The 25,226-nt window shown below is 44.5% G+C and overlaps 2 long non-coding RNA genes across 2 annotated transcripts; one reads left to right on the top strand and one right to left on the bottom strand.

Annotated features, from left to right (window-relative positions):
- The first annotated feature begins 284 nt into the window (after positions 1–284).
- Positions 285–2,221, top strand: LOC122394624. The gene is made up of 2 exons (XR_006258901.1): positions 285–601; positions 1,742–2,221. It is a non-coding gene; the product is annotated as an uncharacterized LOC122394624 (long non-coding RNA).
- A 15,168-nt stretch (positions 2,222–17,389) lies between these two features.
- On the bottom strand, positions 17,390–20,701 carry LOC122394619. Its single transcript, XR_006258898.1, has 2 exons — positions 20,472–20,701; positions 17,390–18,218 (listed from the first exon to the last, which is right to left on the bottom strand). It is a non-coding gene; the product is annotated as an uncharacterized LOC122394619 (long non-coding RNA).
- Positions 20,702–25,226: the final 4,525 nt, after the last annotated feature.

The following is a 25,226-nucleotide window of genomic DNA, read 5'->3' as shown; positions in this document are numbered from 1 at the left end:
GGACAGACGGCTAGAGTTGGGTTTCGTGTACACACACACAGTTGCAACTGCGCGTCCCCTTACATCCCTAAATATCGTTGCTTTTCATTTACAATGCATGACGCTGGTCGCTGAAGAAGTAGAGCGCTCAATTGATTGACCGATTCTCAACACTACATCATGGTCTTGGTCACCCTATTAGGTAAGCAACTGATCTAAGTCCCTGAATTATGGAGCATTGTAAAGCCAAGGTGTTGTGTGTTGACCGCAGATTACTTTCTCATTCTTTTCCTGGCTGACCCGCATGGTGCATGTAGGACGATGACCAGCTGGTGACCGCATATAAGACCTGCGCCGCTGCAGTGGAGATTAGACTCGCGAGTCGCGTCGGCAGCGCGCGAGTGAAGTTAGCTCGGACACCACCTAGAGAGAGGGAGAGAGAGAGAGAGAGAGAGAGAGGGAGAGAAAGAAAGAAAGAAAGAAAGAAAGAAAGAAAGAGAGAGACAGGGAGAGGCAGGAGGAGAGATGGCCTGGTCTCGAAGACTGGTGACGGTGGTGCTAGTAGTGATGGTGACGGCTGTTCACCGATCGGATGCTAGGAGACTGACAGCATCTTCCAACGGTGAGTGGTGCTATTAGCGCAATGGTGATGAACGCGCGTGGTCCAGACTTTACATAGAAACCAATGACAGTCGTTTTCACAACCGGTTATCTGGTGAATGCACCACACTTGACCATATCTAACCAGATATCTTGTACTGTAAACATCTTCACATTATGAATTTATGTCAATGTTAAAACCGAAAATCATGTCTAATAATTTGATTTATCACGTGGGTAAGGGTATGCAATATGCATATAAAGACGCTGTAAAAGGCCAAAACGGGCGAGGGGTAAGGTCAGTAGTTTTTATCGGGCTAGAGCAAAACTAATACAATCACGTACTTATATGCTTCGATGGTAATCACCGAGGCATATACGTGTTGACCTCAGAAGGATAAGGTCCAAAATTGACCTCGGGTCACGTGACCTCAAGGTCAACATGTATATCATTCGCTGGCCGCTGCGTCTGGACGAGTTGAACACGAGACCATTCGCGAGACTGTACCTTTTTCTGAAAGGAGTGTTATAGTATCAAAAAGGTTTGGTGACCTTTGATGACGTCACATGACCTTACAGTTGTCAAATAGAAAACAGGGCATCAAGGTATTCAAGGCCGGTCGTGAATGATGTCATTCATCGTATTATTGGTCATCACGATGCGTTTCAGTGCAAAAATAAGGCATGTAATTCCTCCCCGAACATTGACTTATAATGAGGAGGCCAAAAAATTGAGCTTACCATAGGCCATAGTGATGGAAAAAAAAATCCGAGACAAAAAAGTTGTAGGTCCTCATCGCCTTGCGAAGCTCAAAGCGCTCGGTCATCTACTGTAGCTCTGACACGGTGGCAAAGTAACAAAAAAGTGATTTGAGGTCGAGTCATTCAAAGTGACCTGCTGAAATGATCTTCAAAGCTAGGGGGCTAAAACTTGCTCTCACCATTGTGAAATTGATAACGAAATAAGTATGCCAAATTTCGCGGAGCCGCGGTATTCGCCGCGGTATTCCCACTATTTACGAAAGCTCTCAAGAGGGCGGATAACCGCCCCCGTCGCCGCGGCCGCGCGCGTCGATGCGAATACGAGCGAGTGATAATGCACAAAACCTCTACAACATGAAACTTCGCTATGCATGTCAAATCTGCTTTATCCTTTTTTCAGGTTCAACCACGCCACACACGACTCCCGAGCCACCGCCAACGTTCTTCGTCGGTGGCGAACCTGAGAAGGGTTCGTCGAGTCAGGGTACTGGACTCATCGGCACTGGAACGAGACCCCCCATTCATCTGGGGCAAATCCTCGGCTTCTTGGGTCCAACGCGGCGTCCGTCCGGGCCCGCGGGTCCAGGCGGATATCATGTGCCCCCACGTCATACTACGACCACCACCACCAAAAAACCCTGCAGACATTTTCGCTGTCCCGGCCGCTTCCCATGGTATTCTGCCTCGCACCCCGGCTTCCAACACAAAGGTGTGAAGCTTCGCCGGCCGTAGGTGGCTCAATAGCAGCCCGGAACAACTTACGGTGCAAGAGGATGTGAGTGTGTTCGGCGATCATCGGCGATCATGTTACTGTAACAGCGAAACTAACATATTGCTTATGTAATATGTATCACATTAAATACATGTCAGTGAAACCGGAGTTGTGGTTTAATGGACGGGGCATCGGAAAAAGTATGAAGTGATTTGCCTCACGATCAATAGTGGTTTCGAAAAAGGTACTAATACCTGCACCAGTACACTTTTTTTAGCATGTCATAGCTCACCAGTCACCTTCAAACCACTCTTTGCGGAATCCAAGGTCTAATCACAAAAACAATGCCAGTGTAAATGTTTTCATCCCGCACCGTAGACAGTGTTTTCAATTCCTTCACGTGCAAAGAGAGAAAATTATCGGATGTCGTGTAACTAATTTGTTAACCCGCGCATGACTGGGGTATTTTCCATAACGCGAGTGACTGGGAGGGGGTGGGGCTCTCCAGAGCCCCCCTCCTATCTCCGAAACTACTGGGCGGATCGTCAAAATTCAAACGGTGTCTGATAGCCCTGGAACTGTTGTAAAAATTGTTGTAAAAAACCTATTTTCATTGACCTCGAGGTCACCGATGACGTCACAGGTCAGGTCAAAGTAAAAATTATCGGCCTTTTTGCTTGTTCACAATTTAGGCTCTAGCCGCCGGCTGACAAGTCCGATCAGGCTCATTTTTGGTTTACGCACTCCTTGATATATGCCTTAGGTACCCTGAGGGTACCAAACTTTTAGTTCGAATTTTTCAAGTTAAGGCCAGGTCATCCATGGTCACGAAAATTGTATATCATGAATCGGTCACGTGACGCATGTTTTATGGTCCATTTTACTCGTAGATTTCGAAAATAATGGCGTATGTGTCATTTGAGGTCATTTTCAGCTGAATTTACCGGAGGTCAGGTCACTTTCAGGTCAGAAAAGGTCAAATTTTGTACGTGTAATTTGTCAACAAAAAAGGTGCCTATCAGATGCTGTTTGAGCTCAGGAACACGATGGTGCCATTTATGTTGCTGTACGATGTGAAAAACGCACTGAAAAATGGTTTTGAAAAATATATAAATATAAAATTTTGACAATTATGATAATAACTTGGCTATTTTTGAAGCTAGAGTAGTTGAACGGTGTGCATTCTATCACATATATTCCGTTTTTTGTGTGTGAAAAATTAAAGACTTTGAAAAAAAAGAATCAAAAATATATTTTTGTTATTGTAAAAACATGTTTTTTCAAATTTTCAAAATTTCGATAAATCGATATAGCAGTTTGATAGCTATGTGTAGGTATTTGTAGTCCACTGATGCAAAGAAATTGGATCTAGCTTTAAAACTAACCTCTTGAGAGCGTTTGCCGTAATTTAATATTTTGGCCGACATGACGTCTCTCTGACGTCATTTCCGGCCAAAGTGTGGTAGCTATAAAGTTGAAAATATAACACAATGTGTCAAATTGATGCCGCTGAAGGTATCGCAAGTTTCGTGTTGATCCGTCAAGCGGTTTAGAAGATATTGCCGAAAAACGGGAAGGGGCTCTGTAGAGACCCCCAGTCATGCGCGGGTTAACCCGCGTCCTGCTGGGGGTGTTTGACCCCCCCCCCCCCCTGGTGGTTTTTAGCAAATATCTCAAAAACGGCGGCGCTTTTGGCACACCTTATCAAACATCTTTTCTACATATGTTGTGAAAATTTTAGACCCAGGTCACTTAAGGTCAGCTCACCAGGTCAGTTCAAGTGACCTCACTACATCAAAAGTTTCAATGTCTGCCAAAGCTACACCGGGTGACCGATGGCTTTGAAACTTTCAGAGTTTGATAAGAACAGCATCATGTACAAAATGTAGGTATATCTTGGAATTTTGATATCGATGACCTAAGGTCAGGTCAATTTTGCGACCTCCCCATTATAAGTCAATGGGAGAAATTTGAAAAACGCCTTATTTAGACAGAAGTCATTATAAAGACTCTAAAACACTGAATTACTAGTATCTTTGACGGTGGCCATTTCGACACTGGGCATAACGTACCCTGGACATTATGAACCCTGGCCAGAATGAATGCTCCCCATCTTTGACACCCTGAACATGAAAATGGCAGCCGTGACCTTTTTTATGTCCCTGAGATCATCTCAGGTCACCAACGGTATCTGAATGTTTTTTTTTTTTCGCGAATAACATTTGATAGGGGCATGCTAGAGCGATGAAAACACCTCACTTGTGTTTGGCTCGACGATACGGATCGCCTGATATGCAACTTGAGACCCTTACCGGTCAGGTCATGACCTTGACCTGAGGTCAAATTTTCAAGTTGACCTTTCGAGGTCAAGTGATAGTTCATTCGACGCGTCTTGGCGAGAGGAACACGATGCTGGTAGAAGAAAGTTCGTGCAAGGTTTGAGTCATAAGTAATGGCAGACAAAACGGTTTCCGAAAAAAAAATCGGCTATTTTGGCAAAACCGTTGAGGTAGGTCAAATCCGAGAGAATTACTCAGAAAAAGCGTTAATAGGGCTATCAAATGCGTTTTTTTTTTTTTGCGGCGCTGTAGCTTCATTAGTTTCTGAGCTATGCGTGATTTGTTGAAAATTGTCGACAACTGACCTAAAAATCGGCGAATTTTGGCCTTCAATGACCTCTGGTGACCTGATTTTTTGACCTAACCAAAAAAGTGACCGAAGTGATTTCTTCCTAATTTTTGACGCTCTTTCGAATGCCGCCTTTCCCGTATCATTCGCTACGTGGCCCAGGAGCCGAGTTAGAAGGGGGTGCTCAACCCCCCCCCCAGCAGGGCGTGGAAATCCAGGACCCCCAGCAGGGCGCACGTTAAACGTCTAGACGATTAACAAACGTTTAACATCTTGTAGACAGTTTGTCGAGTCTGAAACATGCCGTATTTTTCATATAGGTACCTATTATGTTTTTTTTTAACAAGTTACTATAAGCGCCCGAAAGATATCGGCGGCACTGGATAGAAGTATTAAACCGCTCGTAGGTTGAAAAATCTTTCAAACGCCTCGCCTATCGGCTCGACGTTCAAAAGATTTGTTCTACCTACTCTCGGTTAAATATATATTATCCCGCACCGTAGACAGTGTTTACAATTGCTTCACGTGCAAAAAGAGAAAATTATCAGATGTGGCAGAAAAAATATGATCAGAAAATTATCAGATGGCATAAGGGGTGAGTCAATATCCCTTCTTCCTCCAAGGTTTACGTCTCTTCGATACACACTACTTTTAGACATTTCATGAGGCATAAGTAAAGAATTTGCATGCATATCAGTGCGGTAAAAAACAATAGCGGTCTGCTTGAACCCACGTTCTGTGACCAGCCGGCTCAAAATTACCACGCAACTTACATAAACATGAAAAGTATTCATTAACCTTTAAGTGTGTCAAGAAATTATTTTAGTCACTCAAAACAAAGTAGTTTTAGAGGAAGTTTCAATTTGTCCCAATTTATCTGCAACACCCTGTAGTTAATTGGCTTCCCGGCAATATTTTCCAATAATGTCATTTATAAAGTGGTATTCAGTAAGCAAGTTAATTGAGGCTTTGCTGAAGTTTACAATTTATTTATTTATTTTTCATTTATTTGGCCCTCCTTCTAACGGGCAGCTTGGCGACCCATTTACATTGGAGAGCTCCTGCTGCTCCTGGTCCTTCCCCCCTTCGCTATTAATGAGTTTCTACGTATCGCTGTGTCGCTGTATACTAATTAATTACTAAAAAGCGAAAGGTTATACAAGTAGGTGTCTGCATGCATATAGCGAAAGTGCCGAGGCAGGCTAGATATCTCTGCTTTCATTTTACTGCATGAAATATGCAACAACATTGCAAGTTGCAAAAGCGGATAGGATGATGACCTGAAAGTGACCGCATATAAGACCTGCACCGCTACAGTAGAGATTAGACTCGCGAGTCGCGTCGGCAGCGCGCGAGTGAAGTTAGCTCAGACACCACCTAGAGAGAGGGAGAGAGAGAGAGAGAGAGAGAGAGAGGGAGAGAAAGAAAGAAAGAAAGAGAGAGACAGGGAGGGAGTAGGAGGAGAGATGGCCTGGTCTCGAAGACTGGTGACGGTGGTGCTAGTGGTGATGGTGACGGCTGTTCACCGATCGGATGCTATAGGAGACTGACAGCATCTTCCAACGGTGAGTGGTAGCGGCGTAAAATAATGCTAGATATGCGAAAAGGCTAATTTCAGATCACCTACCTACTGCTCCATTGTCCTTTTGACTTGACATAAGATCGCAGACGCAGACATACGAATCTGAATTATAAAATGGCCGATGGCACTAATCATACCCTTACTGGACCACAAAAACTTAGAGGCAGGACCTGGTGGCCTGACTTAAGTGTTTTGATATATTACATGCTAAAAGGGTTGTACCTAAAATTTCTGTTTGGAGCTGTGTTTTGACAAATATTTTGCAAATTTCCTCGGCGCTTCGCGCAACTGATTAATACACCGGCAAATAAGAGAGATTGTGGATGTAATAACACCAACCGTGTCAAATTGAATCGGAATTCATATGTGTACTGTGAAGGAACTCCGGCTCCTACATACTAGCATGCTTAAAGGGTTGTAAAATTTGTTTTTGGACCTGTCTTATGACAAATGTTTTTAAAAATTTTATCGGCGCTTCTCGCCGCTGATTCATACACAGATCAATAAGAGAGATCGTGACTGTATGCTACTAATGCATTGAGCTAAAAGCACGGTAACAATACATATCTACTTCTCGGTTTTGAAGTCGGCCGCGGGCCGATCTGTCCCCCCGCCCCCAGTCAAAAACCCGTGGCGACGCCCCTGAAAACCCGCAAACTCGCAACCCGCATGCGAGGTCCAGTGTGGGGTGGCCTTAAGAATTTCTTACCTTAAAAATGATCGATTTCAAATTGTGCTCGGTAAATACATGGAAATTGTGCCTTCAAAAATGAGTATACTATGATGACGTCACTGGTGGCAGCTGGCACCCAATGTCCGTACGAAGACATTAACCCTCGCCCTGGCAGAGCATTTTTCATAACACGGCCTGGCAGGGGGGGGGGGGTCGATGCGACCCCCCCTCGCGATTGGCTCCTATCGCACCTAGAAACACCAAATTTGGTAGGTAGGTGGGCCCCCTGGAGTTCTCGCCCCTGTGCAAATTTGGTTGCTCTAGGTCAATATTTAGGGGGGTTTTGGGGGGTATAAATGTAAAAATTTCGCTAAAAACAGGTCAAAAGTTTTTCGCTTCTAACTTTTGATCTAATTAAGATAGAGCAAAAAGAAAAGCACCAGTGAACTCAGCACGTCAAGGCGCGTCGAATGATATACTTCTTAGCTTGCTTAAGTGTACTTTAAGTTTTTCTTAATTTTTAAGTAATCTTTAATTAATCAATTAAGTTCAAGTTAACCAAATTGCATCATATCGCATATCATTCGATTCGGCTGATCACCAGGAACACAATGACACCATTTTTTAAGCCCTAGCGTCATTATGTGCCAAGTTATTGGCAAAAACGTCATTTGACCTCAGTTGACCTCATTTGACCTGACCCATGGATAAGTACACCAAACAAAGAAGCACCAAGTGACCTGCTGTAAAGTATTGTGGTTTCAAAGCACAAAAGTGATAGAACGAAGCGGATATCTCCAGTATTTTCCGAATTTAGTATTTTCCCATAGGCTTAACATTACGACGTAATGACCTCTAACTGACCTCAGGTCAGTGACCTCAAAAAACCCGAACTATATGTTATACAACTCGGTGAACTTAGCACATCCTGAAAGTTTGAAGGAAATCAGTGCAAAACTGTGAGTTGTACAGGTGCAAAAAGAAAATTGAAATTTGACCATGACCTTGTACCGGTTTTTCTGACCTGGTGACCTGACCCAAGGTCACCCGCACCTGAAATTTTCAGGTCATATGTAAAAAGGTTGCCCCATAGGCTGTGCCGCCGTTTTTACGCTATCTCCGAAAAACCTTAGGGGGGGGGGGGTCGCATCGACCCCCCCTGCCAGGGCGAGGGTTAAGTGCCAACAAATTTTGGGAAAACTTCGTTTTTCACTGTTACCGAGGCCCGAGTCGAGCAAGCGGTTCTTTCCAGAATAGTTAAACAAAACATTGCAATGCAAGTTCCACAGCATGACGTCACCACTGTTCTTATGTCTACATAGTTCCAAAACGCACGTATGGAATTTATCGGGAATGATTAACATGTTAAAATAAAGCGACGTTCGAGCTTCTCAGGCTCAGTTTTGCCCGTTTCGCTGACTTAAACGCGTGCTTAGTTGAAAAACGTACTTGGAGCCAAACACCTTTTGAAAAACCTATAACCATACATATATGGGGCATTCCACGATAGATCGTACCACTTTTTTCCAATTTGACACCCTCATCTCTCGGAATTTGACGAGAATTGGTCGCAGGGGTAATCCACCTGTATGTAGCAATTTTAGGCTTATCAGATAAGTATTTTTTGAGTTATGGTGCATAACATTTTTTGGATCTTGCTTTGCAGCGCTAAGTTTGGCGGGCTGTAACTCTAAGACGGATTATTCAAATATCAAATGTTATATAACATTGAAATTGCAATCAAACAGAGATTAATATGTATTTTTGAAATTTCGAAAAATACGCTATTTTTGATATATGACATATCTAGTTTTCTTTCCTTTGTATCTATTGGTCTTTGGGACCAAATTTTTTTGAATTTTTATTTCCTTAAAAAATATTTGGCTCATTGTTAAGAAGTATGCAAAAAATTAGGAAGGTGTTCTTTCTATAAATGTATTTATTTTACGTCACGATAACGGTTTCGAATAGTGATTTCGGGAGGGGAGCTTACAAATGGCGTGGTAAAGCTGCCTAGTGACATCACGGGTTACTGAAATTTCAATTGAAGTCTGATTTATCTGAAAAAAAGTGAAAAGAGGGTTCATCCAACCCTCTTTCCTAAAAGCGCGAGGGTGAAAAAGGCTGTTTGGTTCTGACATTGTTTTGGACACCAATGACCATAGCTGTCCGAGATGAAAGTTAAAGGACGCATACATGGTGTCCTCCAGAGGTCTCACAACTTGTATATCTGGGAATTTTTTAAGGTTACATGAGGTCAGGTCGGTCACGTGACATCACTCTTATAAGTCAATGGGGAAATATAAAAACTGTTATTTTATTTTTCTAAAACTATCTCACGTACATGGTATCGTGATTTCATGCACTCCTTGCAAAGTCCAATGCTTCACTTTTGCATTGTTAACCTTGCGTGACGTCATCTATGACGTCACTAGGGTCGTACGAGTTTTTCGTCAATAACTCCCGATCAAATGGATCTAGAGAGTCGGGAAAGCCACCAATGGACTCGGGAAGACCTTCCGAATCGAATGATATGCCATATGATACCCTTAGTCCAGCTTCGTGACCTGAGGGGCTCTGACCTGACCTTGATCCGAGGTCAACTACTTAAGTTGACCTCACCCTAGCAAAAAATATACCATTCGATGCACCTGAGCTAGGCGAACACAATGATGCCAAAATCGCGGCTTTGCGACCATTTTTTGCGAAGTTATTTGCTAAAAACCGAACCCGTAACTTCAGTCACTTGACCTGACCTCAGACGCTACAGGTTAACTTAAGACCTTAAAATCGGGTACCAATCGCTGAGACTTGTAACGGCACACACGCTCGTTTTTTCCGCGAGACTCTAGCTCTATTAGAAGCGAAACGGCGTGCTGGGGTCGTATCAACCCATCCGAAACCCATTTTGTTTGCGGGAAAATGAGGAACTTATAGAAAGAACACCTTTCTAATTTTTTGCATGTCGATTTGCATTGACATGAAGTTTATTTTGAAAAAATAAAACTGTGAAAAATTCTGGTCCCAAAAGTCATTAGAGGCAAATGAAAAAAGATTAAGATTTTTGCTCAACAATGACAATTTTTCTTTGGAATTTTTAAAAAGTAATATTAATTTTTGATTCATCGCAAGCTTAGTGTTGTTTAGATACTGTTTGCTGGTTGCTCAACCCGTTTTTATGTTATAGGCCATCAAACTCACCGTTACAAACCGAAGTTAAAAAAATGTAATGCAATATAACTCAAAAAGTTTTGCTCTGAGAAGTCTGATATTTTGCCAGGCGTCTTTGGGGCCTATGATTACCCCTAGGACCGATTTTCATTAAAATCTGAGAGATGAGGGTGACGGGCCTGGTACGATCTATCGTGGAATGTCCCATATGTTAAACATCATGCATTACAATAACACATCTGTGTTGTCCTATTTTCAGGTCATGAAGTGCACAGCACGATTAGCCAAGTACCATTTAATGAGGAAGGTTATGTCGGTGGCACAGGTGTACAAGGTCCGTCGAGTCAGGGTACTGGAATCATCGGCACTAGACCCCTAGTCCCGCTGGGGCATGTCCTCAACTTCTTGAACACCACGCGGCGTCCGTTCGGGCAAGCTGAACAAATGGCCCTCCGACCTAGGCCATCAGGTGCGATTTTTGGCGCTAGCAGCCCTGTGCATGGTGCGGTGAGCCAGACTTCTGGGATCATTGTCAATGGATCGAGACCCCGTCCAGTTGGGCTACGAGACGTACTCGGCTTCTTGCACACCACGCGGCGTCCGTCATGGCCCTTCCAATCCAAGCCCATAGGTGCTCGTTGCCCACAACTTGTACAACGACTAGAAGACTGTCAGTGAGTCACTTGCATGATTCCTATCAATCTGAATTACACTTTGGCTGGGGAAGCCGAGGCGTTGGCTTTAAGTCAGCTGAATATCTGACTGTGCATGTTCATGATGATGACTGTTGTATCTGTAAATTAAGCCCATATGAAGTATGTAAATGGCTGGTGATCTTGGCGGCAATGTGTTGTCGAAGTTGAACACTGAACGTAGACCAGTGAACAATAAACAGTAGGTAAAAAAGTCAGCTGAATTTATTGGTGTCCCCTTAGAAGCCGGAAACAACTTATGGTGCAAGAGGACCTATGAGCCGATTGCCGGGATGTTACGGTAACAACGCTGGACACATTTTCTGTGTATCACATTAACCCGCGCCGGGCCGGTGCTCCGAGATTCCGCGCCGGGCCGGGGGGGGGGGTCTGAACACCCCCCCCCTTCTAACTCGGCTCCTGGGCCACGTAGCACTAGCGACACGCGGTAAGCGGCAATCGAAAGAACGTCCAAAATAAGGACGAAAACACTCGGTCATTTTTTTGGGTCAGGTCAAAGGTCAGGTCACCAAATGTCACCAAAGGTAAAATGTTGACTATTTCAACATTTTGGAAACTGCCGACGGCTATCTCGGGAACCGATAGAGCTACAGCGCCGCGGAAAAGCGTATTCGATAGCCCTTTTACATACCTTTCTGAGTGATGTTCTTAGATTTGACCTCAGGTCAACGGTTTAGCCTCCAGAGGGCAAAAACTCCAAAAAATAGCCGCTTTTACAAAAACACGTTTTTTCGGCAACAACTTTTGACTCAAAAGAGCCATGACATTACTTTTGCCAGCATCGTGTTTCTCTTGTCGAACTTTTTGTCGACCTTTCTTTTTCTCTTGAATGAACTATAATTTGTCCTTGAAAGGTCAACTTGATAATTTGACCTTAGGTCAAGGTCATGACCTGACCGGAAAAGGTCATGTTGCATATCAGTCGATCCGCAACGTCGAGCCGAACACATCTAAGGCGTTTTCAGCGCTCTAGCACGCCTCTATCAGAAGTTATTAGCGAAAAAAAAACTGTTATATTCTGTTCGTGACCTGAGATGACCTCGGGGACATAACGAGGGGTCACAGTTGCCATTTCCGATTCAGTGTGTCAATTTTACCTATATCTCGATGTTTGAGAGTGTTTAGAATAGCGGTCGTGCAAAACAGACGCTTTTCAATTTTCTCCTTATTGACTTATGATGGAGAGGCCGCAAAGTTGACCTGACCTTAGGCCACCGATATCAAAATTCCGAGATATAAATTTTATAGATTATGTTACTCTAATCAATCGCTGAAAGTTTCAAGGCAATCGTTCAGTCAGTGTAGAAATGACGAACATTCTTATTTTTTCTGAGGTGAGGTCACTTGGCGTGACCTGGTGACCTGACCTTAGACAACCTGGGTCTGAAATTTTCACAACATGTGCCGAAAAGATGCACGGCCACGGAAAGTCCGCGCCGCCGTTTTTCAGATATCTGTGAAAAACCGCAGGGGGGTGTTCAACCCCCCCGGCTCGGCGCGGGTTAACCCGGCACCGCCTGGGCTATTTCCGTACCCACGACAGCCTGGGGGGGGTCGGATCCGACCCCCCCCCCCATGTTATCTCGAGAACCAATGGTCGTATCGAGCCCCGCGAGGCGGCGTTCGAAAGGTCTCTACGAGACCTTCCCAAAGCACTCTTAAGATTTTAAGATTGAGGTCAACTTTCGGGTCAAGGTCAGGTCAAAGGTCAAATTCAGGGGGTTTTGCATGCTTAGGCTTATGGACAGCGGAATCGATAGCTGCTGCTCGAAACTCACCAAAAATGACCTCAAAGGCCTAGTGAAGGTACCATGTGCGTATAGGGGTCATACTAAGTACGGGTCAAGGTCAGGTCAGGTCACGAAAGGTCACGGTTTTCAATTTCTGCTACATGGGCGTGCGACACATGTTTTATGGCTTATTTTTCACGCCGAATCCGATGGTAATGGTTATATGTGACCCCAAGTCACTGTGCTGGTGATAAGTAAGCATTGGAAGCATAAAAAATCGGTTATACTTTACGAGGGCTGAGAAAAAAGGTCAATTTTTCAACTTTTTATTTTGGACATAAAAATGCACTTTTCTAGACGAGCTTTGTCCCAGGAATCTAGTGGTGCCATTTGTTTTCACATGCGATGTTCAGAAGTGCCTCTAATTCACGAAAATGCTTATGACGTCACCGTGCCCTATGTATGTTGGAGCTATTTTTTACAATTTGGGGGTCAAAAATCAAGATAGAAAGTTGAAATTTGGGGCATCTAATGTTCTAATAGAGCTCTACAACATATACTCCGGTTTTTTGGAAATTCCCAAAATTTTGGATTTAATTAGCTGTTTTCCAAAAAATATAGTTTTTTGATTTTTTTAGGGGTAAAAAACGCATTTAATGGAAAATCCGAGATAGCCATTTTAAAGAACACGTTGAGCTGCGTCTTTTCATGTCCATAATTTGCAATTTGCTTTAAACCCTGATTTTTGGCTATTTTTTAAACATTTACCACTTTTTGACTAAAAACGCCATATATGGCAAAAGTCAATTATTCAAAATAATTTATATTAGGACCAAAACGCGTTTCGATAATATCGTCATCAGTTGGTCCTAAATAAATGACACAAAATACCATGTTCAATCCAAAACACTTGAAAACCTACGGTAACATTTCACGTGGACATCTCAATGCATTACATTCACTGGGGAGAAGTTCAACACTCAGTCGTGACCTATCTCGTCAATAACATGTACAATGTATACCTACACATAGAATATTACAGTTGATAAACAGATAGAATCAATTTTGCGGCTGTCTCGGCTAATGTAATCCTACCACTTTTGGGGTTCATGCACTCATTTATTTCAAGAATGGCCGCCTCGAGCGCTATCCTTGTCATTTTGTCAATGTTTTCTTTGACACTCTTAGCCGCTCTCCAGTCTGGCAATGCTCCACATTCATGAGTGTGTTTCACAATGGTTTTGTCTCTCTGATATTGTATATCTTTCCGATGTTCCCTCAGCCGTATATCCAAACCGCGAACGGTTTCGCCATAGTATGGCTTGGAACACCCAAGACAGGGGATCTTATAAACAATGCTGTTCTCATGTCGTGCGTTCCGTTTGCTTCTCACTATTTGTTCTATGCTTTTTCCCGTCTTGCTTATGACGACCACATCCGTTCCTTTCAAAAAGTTGGTGATGGTGTCAACATGTTTGGAATGTGGCACAACAATGACTTTGTGTTTCTTCTTCTCTTTCTGAGTTTTTGGAATCCTATCACGAATTTTCTTTGCCTTTAATTTACATCTGATAATCATCGCTTTTGGGTACTTCAAGTCCTTGAATACATTAAAGTAAAAACAGTAATAATCGAACATTAGAGTAAAAACAGGTGTAATAATCGGTTTTTATCTCAGAGCATACCGAATATGCAGTGATGAGTACTTGGGCGATGAGCTGGCGTACATAGGAAATGTATTCAAGGACTTGAAGTACCCAAAAGCGATGATTATCAGATGTAAATTAAAGGCAAAGAAAATTCGTGATAGGATTCCAAAAACTCAGAAAGAGAAGAAGAAACACAAAGTCATTGTTGTGCCACATTCCAAACATGTTGACACCATCACCAACTTTTTGAAAGGAACGGATGTGGTCGTCATAAGCAAGACGGGAAAAAGCATAGAACAAATAGTGAGAAGCAAACGGAACGCACGACATGAGAACAGCATTGTTTATAAGTTCCCGTCTTGAGTGTTCCAAGCCATACTATGGCGAAACCGGTCGCGGTTTGGATATACGGCTGAGGGAACATCGGAAAGATATACAATATCAGAGAGACAAAACCATTGTGAAACACACTCATAAATGTGGAGCATTGCCAGACTGGAGAGCGGCTAAGAGTGTCAAAGAAAACATTGACAAAATGACAAGGATAGCGCTCGAGGCGGCCATTCTTGAAATAAATGAGTGCATGAACCCCAAAAGTGGTAGGATTACATTAGCCGAGACAGCCGCAAAATTGATTCTATCTGTTTATCAACTGTAATATTCTATGTGTAGGTATACATTGTACATGTTATTGACGAGATAGGTCACGACTGAGTGTTGAACTTCTCCCCAGTGAATGTAATGCATTGAGATGTCCACGTGAAATGTTACCGTAGGTTTTCAAGTGTTTTGGATTGAACATGGTATTTTGTGTCATTTATTTAGGACCAACTGATGACGATATTATCGAAACGCGTTTTGGTCCTAATATAAATTATTTTGAATAATTGACTTTTGCCATATATGTCACTATGAGCTTAAACTAAAAACGCCATGTAGTTACATCACTAAAATCGATATATCTCAAAAACTTTTGGAAATTTTTTCTTAAAAATTGCACAGGAGACGTCAAATTGATAGGGAAGAAGGTATGCCAAGTTTCAAGTAGATTGCGAAAGTGATTCATGAGTTATTCAAGAAAAACGGAGGGGGGGGGGGGTCGGATCCGACCCCCCGCCCCCCAGGCGGTCGCGGGTTAATTTTTGCATGTGTAAGGCGCATGAGAGGTTCTCTGACATATATTCCGGTTTTTTGAAAATGTCTAAATTTCAAAAATATCCCAATAAATATAAATTTTGAGTTAGAAAATCCCTAGATCTAGTGATTTTTATATTTTGGAAATTCCGAGATAGCCATTTTGTTTGCCATGCTTTTTTGTACCAAGAATTCAACTTTTGAGTCGCTAAATTGAACCCCTGATTTTCTGCGACTTTTCTCCGTGAACAATTTTTCGACGAAAAATCGCCGAACAAGACCTTAGTTTGACCTCAATAGCTCGTGACCTGAAATGACCTGGGATCTAATTTTTTTCAGGATCTGTGTAAAATTGATGTCCGGAGAGGTACTGAAAAATTCAAGTCGAAATTCGCAGCCGTTTCTGAGTTATGTGCGAAAAACCAGAGGGGGGACCTTTGCCCCCTCCCAACGGGTCGCAGGTTAATTAAACATTTTGTTACCCTTAGCATTGAGAACCGTATGCAGGTCACGTTGCATGCAGTCAAGACAGCCCATATTCAGCCCAGATTCAGCCCGGATTCAGCCCAGATTCGGGACACCTCCGATCAAGCTGAAACTCGCACACAATGTAGGTCCTGATATGCCCAATCCACAGTCCGAGTCATTCGGCGGCAATCCCAGCCGTTTGACCTACAGAGGTCAGCAAATGACACGTGGCCCAAATTTGCACAGCAGATTGTGGCCTACCCAGTAGAGCTAGAGCGCTAAAAATGGCACCACCTGTAGGTCAAACGGCTGGGAGTGCCGCCGAATGACTCGGACTGTGGATTGGGCATGTCAGCACCAACATTGTGTGCGAGTTTCAGATCAGAGGTGTCCCGAATCTGGGCTAAATCCGGGCTGCGACGTATGGAGTGTCGTTTATTTGTACATTTTGCCCTGCCGAGGTCAAACGGGGTCACATATAGAGAAGCGGTTTTTAAGGAAAGCTACTACGGCCTATGGGCTACCCGATGATGTGCTTTGATTTGGAATTTGGTCAATCCCTCTACTCGAAAACTGCTGTGCAAGTGTATTTTCGACATAGCCCACAAATGACCTTAGGTCATCACATGACCTTGAGAGGTCAAATGGTTATTGGTAAAGTAAGATTAGATGCTGGCGAGTCGATTGGTGCCATTTTTAGCGCTCTAGCTCTACTGAGTGGGCCACAATCTGCTGTGCAAATTTGGGCCGCGTGACCTTTGCTGACCTCTGTAGGTCAAACGGCTGGGAGTGCCGCCGAATGACTCGGACTGTGGATTGGGCATGGCATGGCCTACATTGTGTGCGAGTTTCAGCTTGATCGGAGGTGTCCCGAATCTTGGCTGAATCTGGGCTGAATATGGGCTGTCTTGATCAACATGTTGCATACAAGCATGTGCATTTACTCTGCTCTTGCATCACCTGAACGTAAGATACTCGCTCATTTATCTTACGACCCTCAATTTTGAAGGGTTTCCCGCCCCGCTTCCTTATATAGAGCCGTCTTATTCCGGGGCAGCGCTGCCTTTTTTGAAGGGGCCCCGACGTGGGTGGGGGGCCCAATCGCCACATCTTGCACACCCTACGCAAATTTGAATCCGCGGTCCCTGCCTGAGCCCCTTTGCTGTCGGAGGATGACAAAAGCTTACACCTACTGCAGGGTTGAAATAAAAAAAAACAGGTGTGGTAAATACGGGTTAGGTATGTACTAACAGTTTGACTGGAATTAGTTTAAACCACCATAATATATCATTTTCTTTCTGAATAAGTATCTACCCTAAAAGGTGTTAACACGACCGGTACATTTTAAGCTTATCAAAGCTCACCTTCAAATCACTCTTTGCGGGGTCCAAGTTCTTATCACAATAATAATGGCATTGTAAAGGTTCTTAGACCATACTCGCTTTCTCACAGGCCTTCCGTGCGTTATCAGCAAATCCTCAAGTTCTGCGCCATCCATACGATATGGATAAGTAAGGAGCCTCGTCCCAGTATAAGTGTGACATTTTCGCTGTTTTCTCAGAGCATTGCTTGGTAAACCATCAAGAAATATATATGAACATGTATTTAAGCAAGTTATCAGTACGAAGCATCGACTAATATAATTTTATAATAAATACTTTAAAATAAAACGTAGATACATGAACAATGCGCACACTCAAAACGCTCAGCCTTGCAAGCAAAATTAAAGAATTCGACATTTGCATAAAACATTGACTCTTGACATAAATAACATTTAAAGCTAATCGACCGCAGCATATGCTCAGCTGTAACGGTAGGAAACACGTGTGATGACGTCACATAAAAAGTAACAATAAGGCTACGGAGCGACTAGACGTTCAAATGTTGTCACTCACGAGCGTTTATAAAACGCCACTTATCTACAAGATCACCTAAGGATTGAATTAAAAATATTCACACAGCAAGTTTCGGCACACGAAGTCCCATTCGATAACCACCATTGGAACCAGTGACGTCATCACTGACGTCATCATCAGGAACTGCCGTCAGTAGGGGAGCCCGAGGTCCAGAATGACCACCCCTAGCCGGCTCAGAAGCGCCGGACTTGATTCCAATGACATCATCAAAGTTAGCCAGGATCGGAACACGAAGTCTCGGATTAGTATCGTAATTCCTGCCTGAGGCGTCTTTCGTTTGTTGTTTTATGGCCAGCTGCGGTACCCGCACTCCAAGGCGATTGAAGGGCGGGGTGATCCCTTCAGCTGTGGTCCGATCAACTGCGCTGTTGGCCGTGCGCAGAGGTGGCGCGCGACCGTAAATGCCCCGCGGCGCCGCCGAGGTCACAGCCGAGCTCAGGGCCACAGCCATCGTGTAGACCAGAAGCGAATGCCGCATCATTTTGAGTTGTAGAAGAAAGCCTGAAAAGAGGGGAAAATGTATCAGTCATCAAACGAAAAGTTCCCTTTGGTACGCATTTAAAACGTGATACGCATTACGCATGCTAAGCTACCTCGAAATTTCACTCGCCCTACGAATATAAAAAGCTCATTTCGTGAACTTCGTAAAACGGCTCTGGAAGGGGCCAAATCAAGCACCTGTATGTAATTCCGGTTACACATTAGGGTGGCCCTCTGTATGGGGGTGAAATTTCAAACGAATAATGTCTATGCTCCAAACCCGGATTCTTGTTCCTTTTGACCCAGAAACGTGCTGTGCAAAGTTTCATTGAAATCGGAATATATTTAACCGGTGCTCAACGACTCTGAAATTTTACTCAGCGAACGCTAGTCACAAGCACTCCGGGTCCCACTCCCACGTTGCTCTCGTGGGAGTATTAGCCGCTTTCCTCTCCTGGCGGGGGTTGTGTGGTTGCTACTTGCTAGCCACTCATTGTCGCCCGGTCCGTGCAAGCGTTCCCTTCCTGGTGTCCGGGAACTGGCGCCGATGGTCCGCGACGACCTGGACGAGGAACTGGAGTTGTTCTTCGTCCTTCGTCAGGAGCCGGTTATACTCCTGAATCAGGGCGACGCCTCGTTCCGCGTGGTCATTGGTGACCGACAGCTTCTCCAGCGCTTTGCACGCCTTGCCGTACGCCTCATCCTTCCTCCAGTCTGCCGGTTCCAACGCCAGGAATCCCTTGTCGATGGACATCTTGGAGAAGAACGAGGACGTATTGGAGGTCACGAAGTCCTCAAGGCTGCAGCCGCTGATCGCTGAAGCGGGAATAGTCACTCGCTTCTGGGCTGTGTCGTTGCCGTCCTTCTCCTCAATCGCCGCTACCATCTTCTTCTTTGTTTCTGATGAAACCCGGTCGTCGAAGAACGCCAGGGCTCTTCCGAGAGGTACCAGAGGTGGCCGAGGAGCTTGTTTGTCGCGGCCTTGGAGACCTCCGCGTCCTCGTACCCGTCCAGTGCCTGAAGCAGCTGAAGATCGTTGAGCGGAGCCGCGACAGCAAGTGGGGCTTGCGTCCAGGCTTTGCTGTAGAGGCGGGCGGAGAACATGGCCACCCTCAACAGTCCGCGCTCCTCCTTCGGCGTCAGTTTGACCTGTCCCCTGAACAGCCACACCTTGAGCGAGTACAGCACCTTGCTCATCCACCTAGCGTGGTGCATGGGGCCAGGGGCACGGAAGCGTATTCCGCGGGGAGGTACGCCGCCGAGAAAGATGACGGTTAGTTCCAGAAGTTCCCGGTAGTCGTCCCGAAGGTCTGTCCGCTCTTTCAGGGCCTGAAGGAACCACTCGATGTCGACCTCTCCTGCTCCATCCTCGATCGGCTGGAACTCGCCTTGGTTGATGAAGGGCCACCTCTCCTGGAAACGCTTGAACAGCAGGACAGCAGGCCCTGTAGTTGGCCCATCACCGACGTGAAGACCGCCTCGATCACGAGCTCGAGAATGTGGTGCCGGCAGGCGAGGTAGAGGAGGTCGTTCTTCAGCTGCTGCTCAATCAGGGTACACGCCCCGTTGTGGCGACCCGTGTTGGCGGCGGTGGTGTCAAAGGACATCCTCACGACCCGGTCAGCGACGCTCCACTTATCCAACGCCTCCACGACGGCCTTCGCTTCATTCGCCCCTCTTCCACTGGGAAGCTTCGCCACCTGAAGCAGCTGAACCTCCACTCCCCCAGACACGAGGATGGACAGGCAGTCGACGTGGACGTAGCTGGTGAGATCCGGCATCAGCTTCCCGTCCCAGTGGACTACCAAGGGGCCTTCTACTCGCAGTTTCTCCTTGAGGGCGGAGGCCACCGACAAAGCCCCTGTATCGTTGAACGTGAAAATGATCTTAAATAGTAAAATTTTAAGGTCGTTGAGCACCGGGTAAATATTATTCGATTTAAAAAAAAAATACTCGCGTGGTTCTCTCATGGAGTGGAACAAGAATCCGGGTTTGGAGACTGGATTTTCAAACTTTCGAAAATAAGGGCCACCCTATTACACATTGTGACAAATTCTAGTCAGGTCAGGTCACTAAGGTCATTTTCGAATCCAGGCATAGCAGCTTTCACCATCTGCGCTAACTTCTCGGCCGAAACTATTTGACGATTCGCTGTCCCTTTGTGGAAGGCAAACGTGGGTCCCCTTACCGACCCACGCTTCCAAGCTCAAGAACAGTTTACAACTCGGGTGAGTAATTATCAGCGATGCCTCCTTACGTTATATCTCCACTAACCTGTGTAGACGTTGACTTATCACGGAGAGGATGTGCCAAATCTCTCCACTGCTTCTAATAGGAAGACTGGAGACCTTATTGGGAACTAGTGGCACACACGTTTAACTCTCCAAACCGACCAGACACGGTAGACTCTATCACTGACGATGCCCGTGCTCGATAAAACTGTGCTGTCTCCCAAGCCGACTATGTTGAGCGGACGGTATGTAAGTCTAAAGTGACTGAGGGTCACACATCACTGTTTATATATTTGTGAACCGTCATCGCAGCGCCTGGGTCGGTAATTCCATCGTGGAGAGCACGGTGGCGCATGTTTACAGTTTACACGTCTCGTCCGTCGGAAAGCACAAGATACGCGTGCGCAACGATCAAATAAACATTGACGAGGGTAACGGATTTCACTCAGTGGATTTTACGCTCACTTGCGTAATGATCGGACCACTTCGCTTCTTACGAAAGGATCTACCCCATGCGTAGAAATTAGGCCGATATCCTACGGTGATTTTTTATTGTTTAATGAGGGTGTGCCTCAAGCATTTGGATTTGTCTGCATAAGTTGCCCAGTTGATTTGTAAGTTGATTTACGGTATCAAACAGGCCAAAAGTATAACATTTTAATGGCACCAGTAATGTTTTTATATATGTTACAGGCAATGTGTGGAATCAGGCATTCTATAGAATGCCTAGGCATTCTATAGAATGCCTGACCGACCAGGCATTCTATAGAATCCCTAGGTATTCTATAGAATCCCTGACTGCTTAGGCATTCTATAGAATGCCTGGCTTAAGCTCCCAGGCATTCTATAGAATGCCTAAGTATTTTGATTGTCCGAAACACACTTCGAAAATTAGGGGTCAGTGGCAGTAATGCTATTTGTTTACCTAATTTTCATTGTTGGCCTAGGCCGGTCGTCACCTCACACCATTTCAGGGCAATGAGCTGAGAGGAAGCGAGGGAGGTATTGGGCTATGCCGACCCAGTCAATGGCATTGGTAGCTTCACGCTCTGGTGACGTAAGCAGAGCGTGAAGGTTTTTTTATTTTCCCTTCACTAGTGCTTTACCTATGGGAGATACCGATTTCGAAGGCAAAACTAAAAGTCGATTTATTAACTTATTAGTCGAGATACGTATAAACCGAGTGTACCATACGACAGCCTGATCTTTCTTCTATCGATACCCGAATCCACTTTGGCGATGGTACATACATAAAACGCTGAAATTTGGCGATAGGCGAGAAGTTGCAATCCTAAACGGTATCATTCAATTACATCTTGATGGTTGCTTTTTCGAATGCTCGGAACATACCGAGTAGTGATGAACCTGACCTTTGATTCAAGCCGGATCTTGCAATACCAGCAGCTTTTTCAGGTCAGGTCAGGTCACTGACCTTTGACGTCATAAGTGAACCTCTGCACGGTCCTCGGATACCGCAAGTTCGCAACGCCCTCAGTGTCAGAGCAGATTTCACAAGGAGATGAAACTTGCAGGACCTAGTATCCTCCAGAAGTCTCACAACGTGTATATCTCGCTTTTTTATTCAAGGTCACATGAGGTCAGGCCGGTCATATGAAGTCACCATTATAAGCCAATGGGGGAAACTTATAAACAGCTATTTTGGAGCCCAGAACGATCTCAGACTAGCTGTAACACACGCAACCGTGATTATTTCATGCACTCTTTACAAGGTTCGATGCTTCATTTTTGCACAAAGAGCTTGCATGACGTCATTGATGACGTCACTAGTGTCATAAGTTTTTTGACAATAACTTCTGATCAAATTGAGCTAGCGAGTCGGGAAAGCCACCAATAGACTCGGGAAGACCTGCCAAATCGACTGATATGTGACATGACCTCCTTCGACCAAGTTCGTGCCCTTGGGATCTCTGACCTCACCGTGACCCGAGGTCAACACCCAAAGTTGGCCTCACCCAAATAAAAAAGAATACCATTCGACGCACCTGAGCAGGGCGAATACGATGCTGTCAAAATCGCGGCCCTGCAATCATTTTTTGTTAAGTTATTCGCCAAAACCGAACCCGTACCTTGGGCCACTTAACCTGACCTCAGAGGTCACCGGTTGACCTGAGACCTTAAAATCGGGTACAAAACGCTGCATCTCGTAACGACACACACGCTCGTCTTTTCTGCGACGTTCTAGCTCCATTAGGGGCGAAACGGCGAGATGGGGTCGTACCCCCCCCCCCACCCCTGCCCCCGGCCGGCGCGTATGTAGAAAACCAATTAGTCCGGCGAGGGTTAAGCGGGTTCCACTGTGCAGAAACAGCTAAGGGTTGTGCATTTAGTATGGTCATGAGAGAATCCTGTTTGGTTTGGGCTCATAATACAATGCATGATCACTTCTTGTTCATAAGTTTAATTGATTTTCTTCTTCCCAAAAACAAACAATAAATGCTCTTCTCCATATTCCCCTTAACTCAACAACTTTTGATCACTTTTCCCTAAAGGCCTAAGGTAATGCATTGGTAAAAACACAAATGGATGGCTCATCTCAATAGTCAATACTTCTGTCTCCTAATGCTCCTAATGCCTTTGATCATGATGGCAATGCAATGTGATGATGACAGCATTCCATTTATCACCATTGAAACACAACTTAGCTCAAAAACACTCATAAACATAAATTTATTTATCTCCATTTGTGAAAAATTACTTAACTTATCACATTCTTTGACTATTGCTTCAGAAAGACATATCAGACCATAAGATTGTGTGAAACAAGAAAAGATTATCAGGCAATAGAGTTGATATATGTGTAGATGAAGTCCAGACTGTAGACTTGAGTTTGGTAGGTTGTAGGAGTTAGGTTGTAGGTTTTAGGCTGGTGTGTTGGGTTCGTAGGTAGTATATTGGTAGGTTGAAAGCTATGAGTTAGAAGGTAAGGTTAGGTCAGGTTAGATGTTCAAAATCTTCACTGGACTTCATCTTCACATTTACCACAGAGTTGACACTTGCCAAGCTGTGCCAGCCAATCTAGCAACTAAGTATTCCACACTAGCACGCACATAGGCTGGAAATGTGCACAATCACACGAAAAAGGCTGCAAGTTTGGGAACTCTGCACTTATATGGAAACTACACTAATATTCAATGATGTCTCATTTGCCTTCTGAAAATTTCTTAGATAGCATTGCATCAACACTCAACAGTGTCAGCTCATATCACAGCACAGCCATTCGGCATGGCATTTACCACATCATGGCACGCATTCACATTGTGCACTGATCCACACAAAATTCACACCACAATTAATCTGCACTGCATTGTGCATTGGCTAAGTGCCTCTGCCTGCACATACATCTTGCTGAACTGCCATTCTTAGCAATATAATGTTGCAGCCGCAGGCATTGTAAGCATCAGAAGAGAGCCTGATGTTCTGGAGATTAACGGAGCAGTTTGAACATGCTTGCAAATCTGATGTTATTCATAGGTCTAAGCCTGACTTCGAGGAAATTTGAAGAATAATTTGAAACCAGTTGCAATACTGTTATTCTAGCCGTTTCAGTTTCACTTTTCAGCGAGGTTGTGCAGGGCCATAACAAGGCCTTCTTCACTTCAAATAATAATTGCCATAGCAAATCAGAGGCAGAACTGAATACCACAATTATTGAAGAAAATTCTAAAAGTGAAAATCACTGCGACGAAAAAGTACTGACGGCAGGAGACGCGATTTCAATAATAGAAATAGCATATCACCCAAAGCTACCTATACCTACTGTAATTTGTTTACCTCGGCCGCCGAAAACACGTGTTTTTTTCCGACCGACTGCATTCGCCGACTCGCGGCCCCAGATGACGTAATCAACAAATAGTTGGCCAATAGAGATAATAAAAAATGATTGTTGGAACAATATAAGATAAGACAGGTAACACAATATAATTTTGTTATTTAATAATGTCAAAAATTCGTCTTAACGACCTTAGATGGGGACTTTTTACTTTATGACGTCATGTGTGTCAACAGTTTTCAAGAGGAAGTATAACAGTGGAATAAACCTACCTCTATTTGTAACTTGTTCGCCATTTCTGTCGACATTTGACTGCTACCATATCCCAAACTCTGACTGTACCCGGTGTTCTATATACTCTGATGCCGACCACCAAATGGTGCGCCGCAAGCAGCAGCTGATCCAATTCCGTTGGCACGGGAGAGCCACGGCGCAAGGCACGCGGGAGAGTCACAGGCCAACCAGTCGCTTAAAGGGACCCTCCCACCTTCAAAAAAGTTTATGAATTGGCATGAAAGTGATGTCGCTCGGTTCAGAAAGAGCGAAAACGAATATCTACCAAATTTCACCGAAAAATATTCACCGGTTTTCAAGATATTACACTTTTACTTTTGTTTACTTTTTTGGGGATCTCCGCTGTTTCTAGCGACTTTATTTTAGAAGTGCGGCGTTTGCGGCAGATGTTGCGCGCAAATAGCATATACCACCGCGTGCTACAAAACGTTTTAGTCAAACATTTAAAAATCGTTAGATATTTGCGCTGACGTCACACATTCAGAGGGGTATTCCTAAGCATTAGCCCCTCTGAATCAAAATGCTGCAATTTTGAAATTCAATATTTCCGATTTAAGGCATTTCTCGATGTTGTGAGTGCCGAAACCGGTAATTGTGAGCCAGGGACCCCATTTTGGCTATCTCAACTCAAATCTAATGTTAAGGTGGGAGGGTCCCTTTAAACGGTTACCCTCGGAGGATTATGCTGCTACAGATACGAAGCTGCATTAGAAG

Source organism: Amphibalanus amphitrite, unplaced genomic scaffold (genome assembly GCF_019059575.1).
Source record: "Amphibalanus amphitrite isolate SeventyFive unplaced genomic scaffold, NRLGWU_Aamphi_draft 000602F_arrow, whole genome shotgun sequence".
Taxonomy (NCBI): Eukaryota; Metazoa; Arthropoda; class Thecostraca; order Balanomorpha; family Balanidae; genus Amphibalanus; species Amphibalanus amphitrite.
The sequence above is the reverse complement of the archived record's forward strand: the minus strand, read 5'-3'. Positions and strand labels throughout refer to the sequence as shown.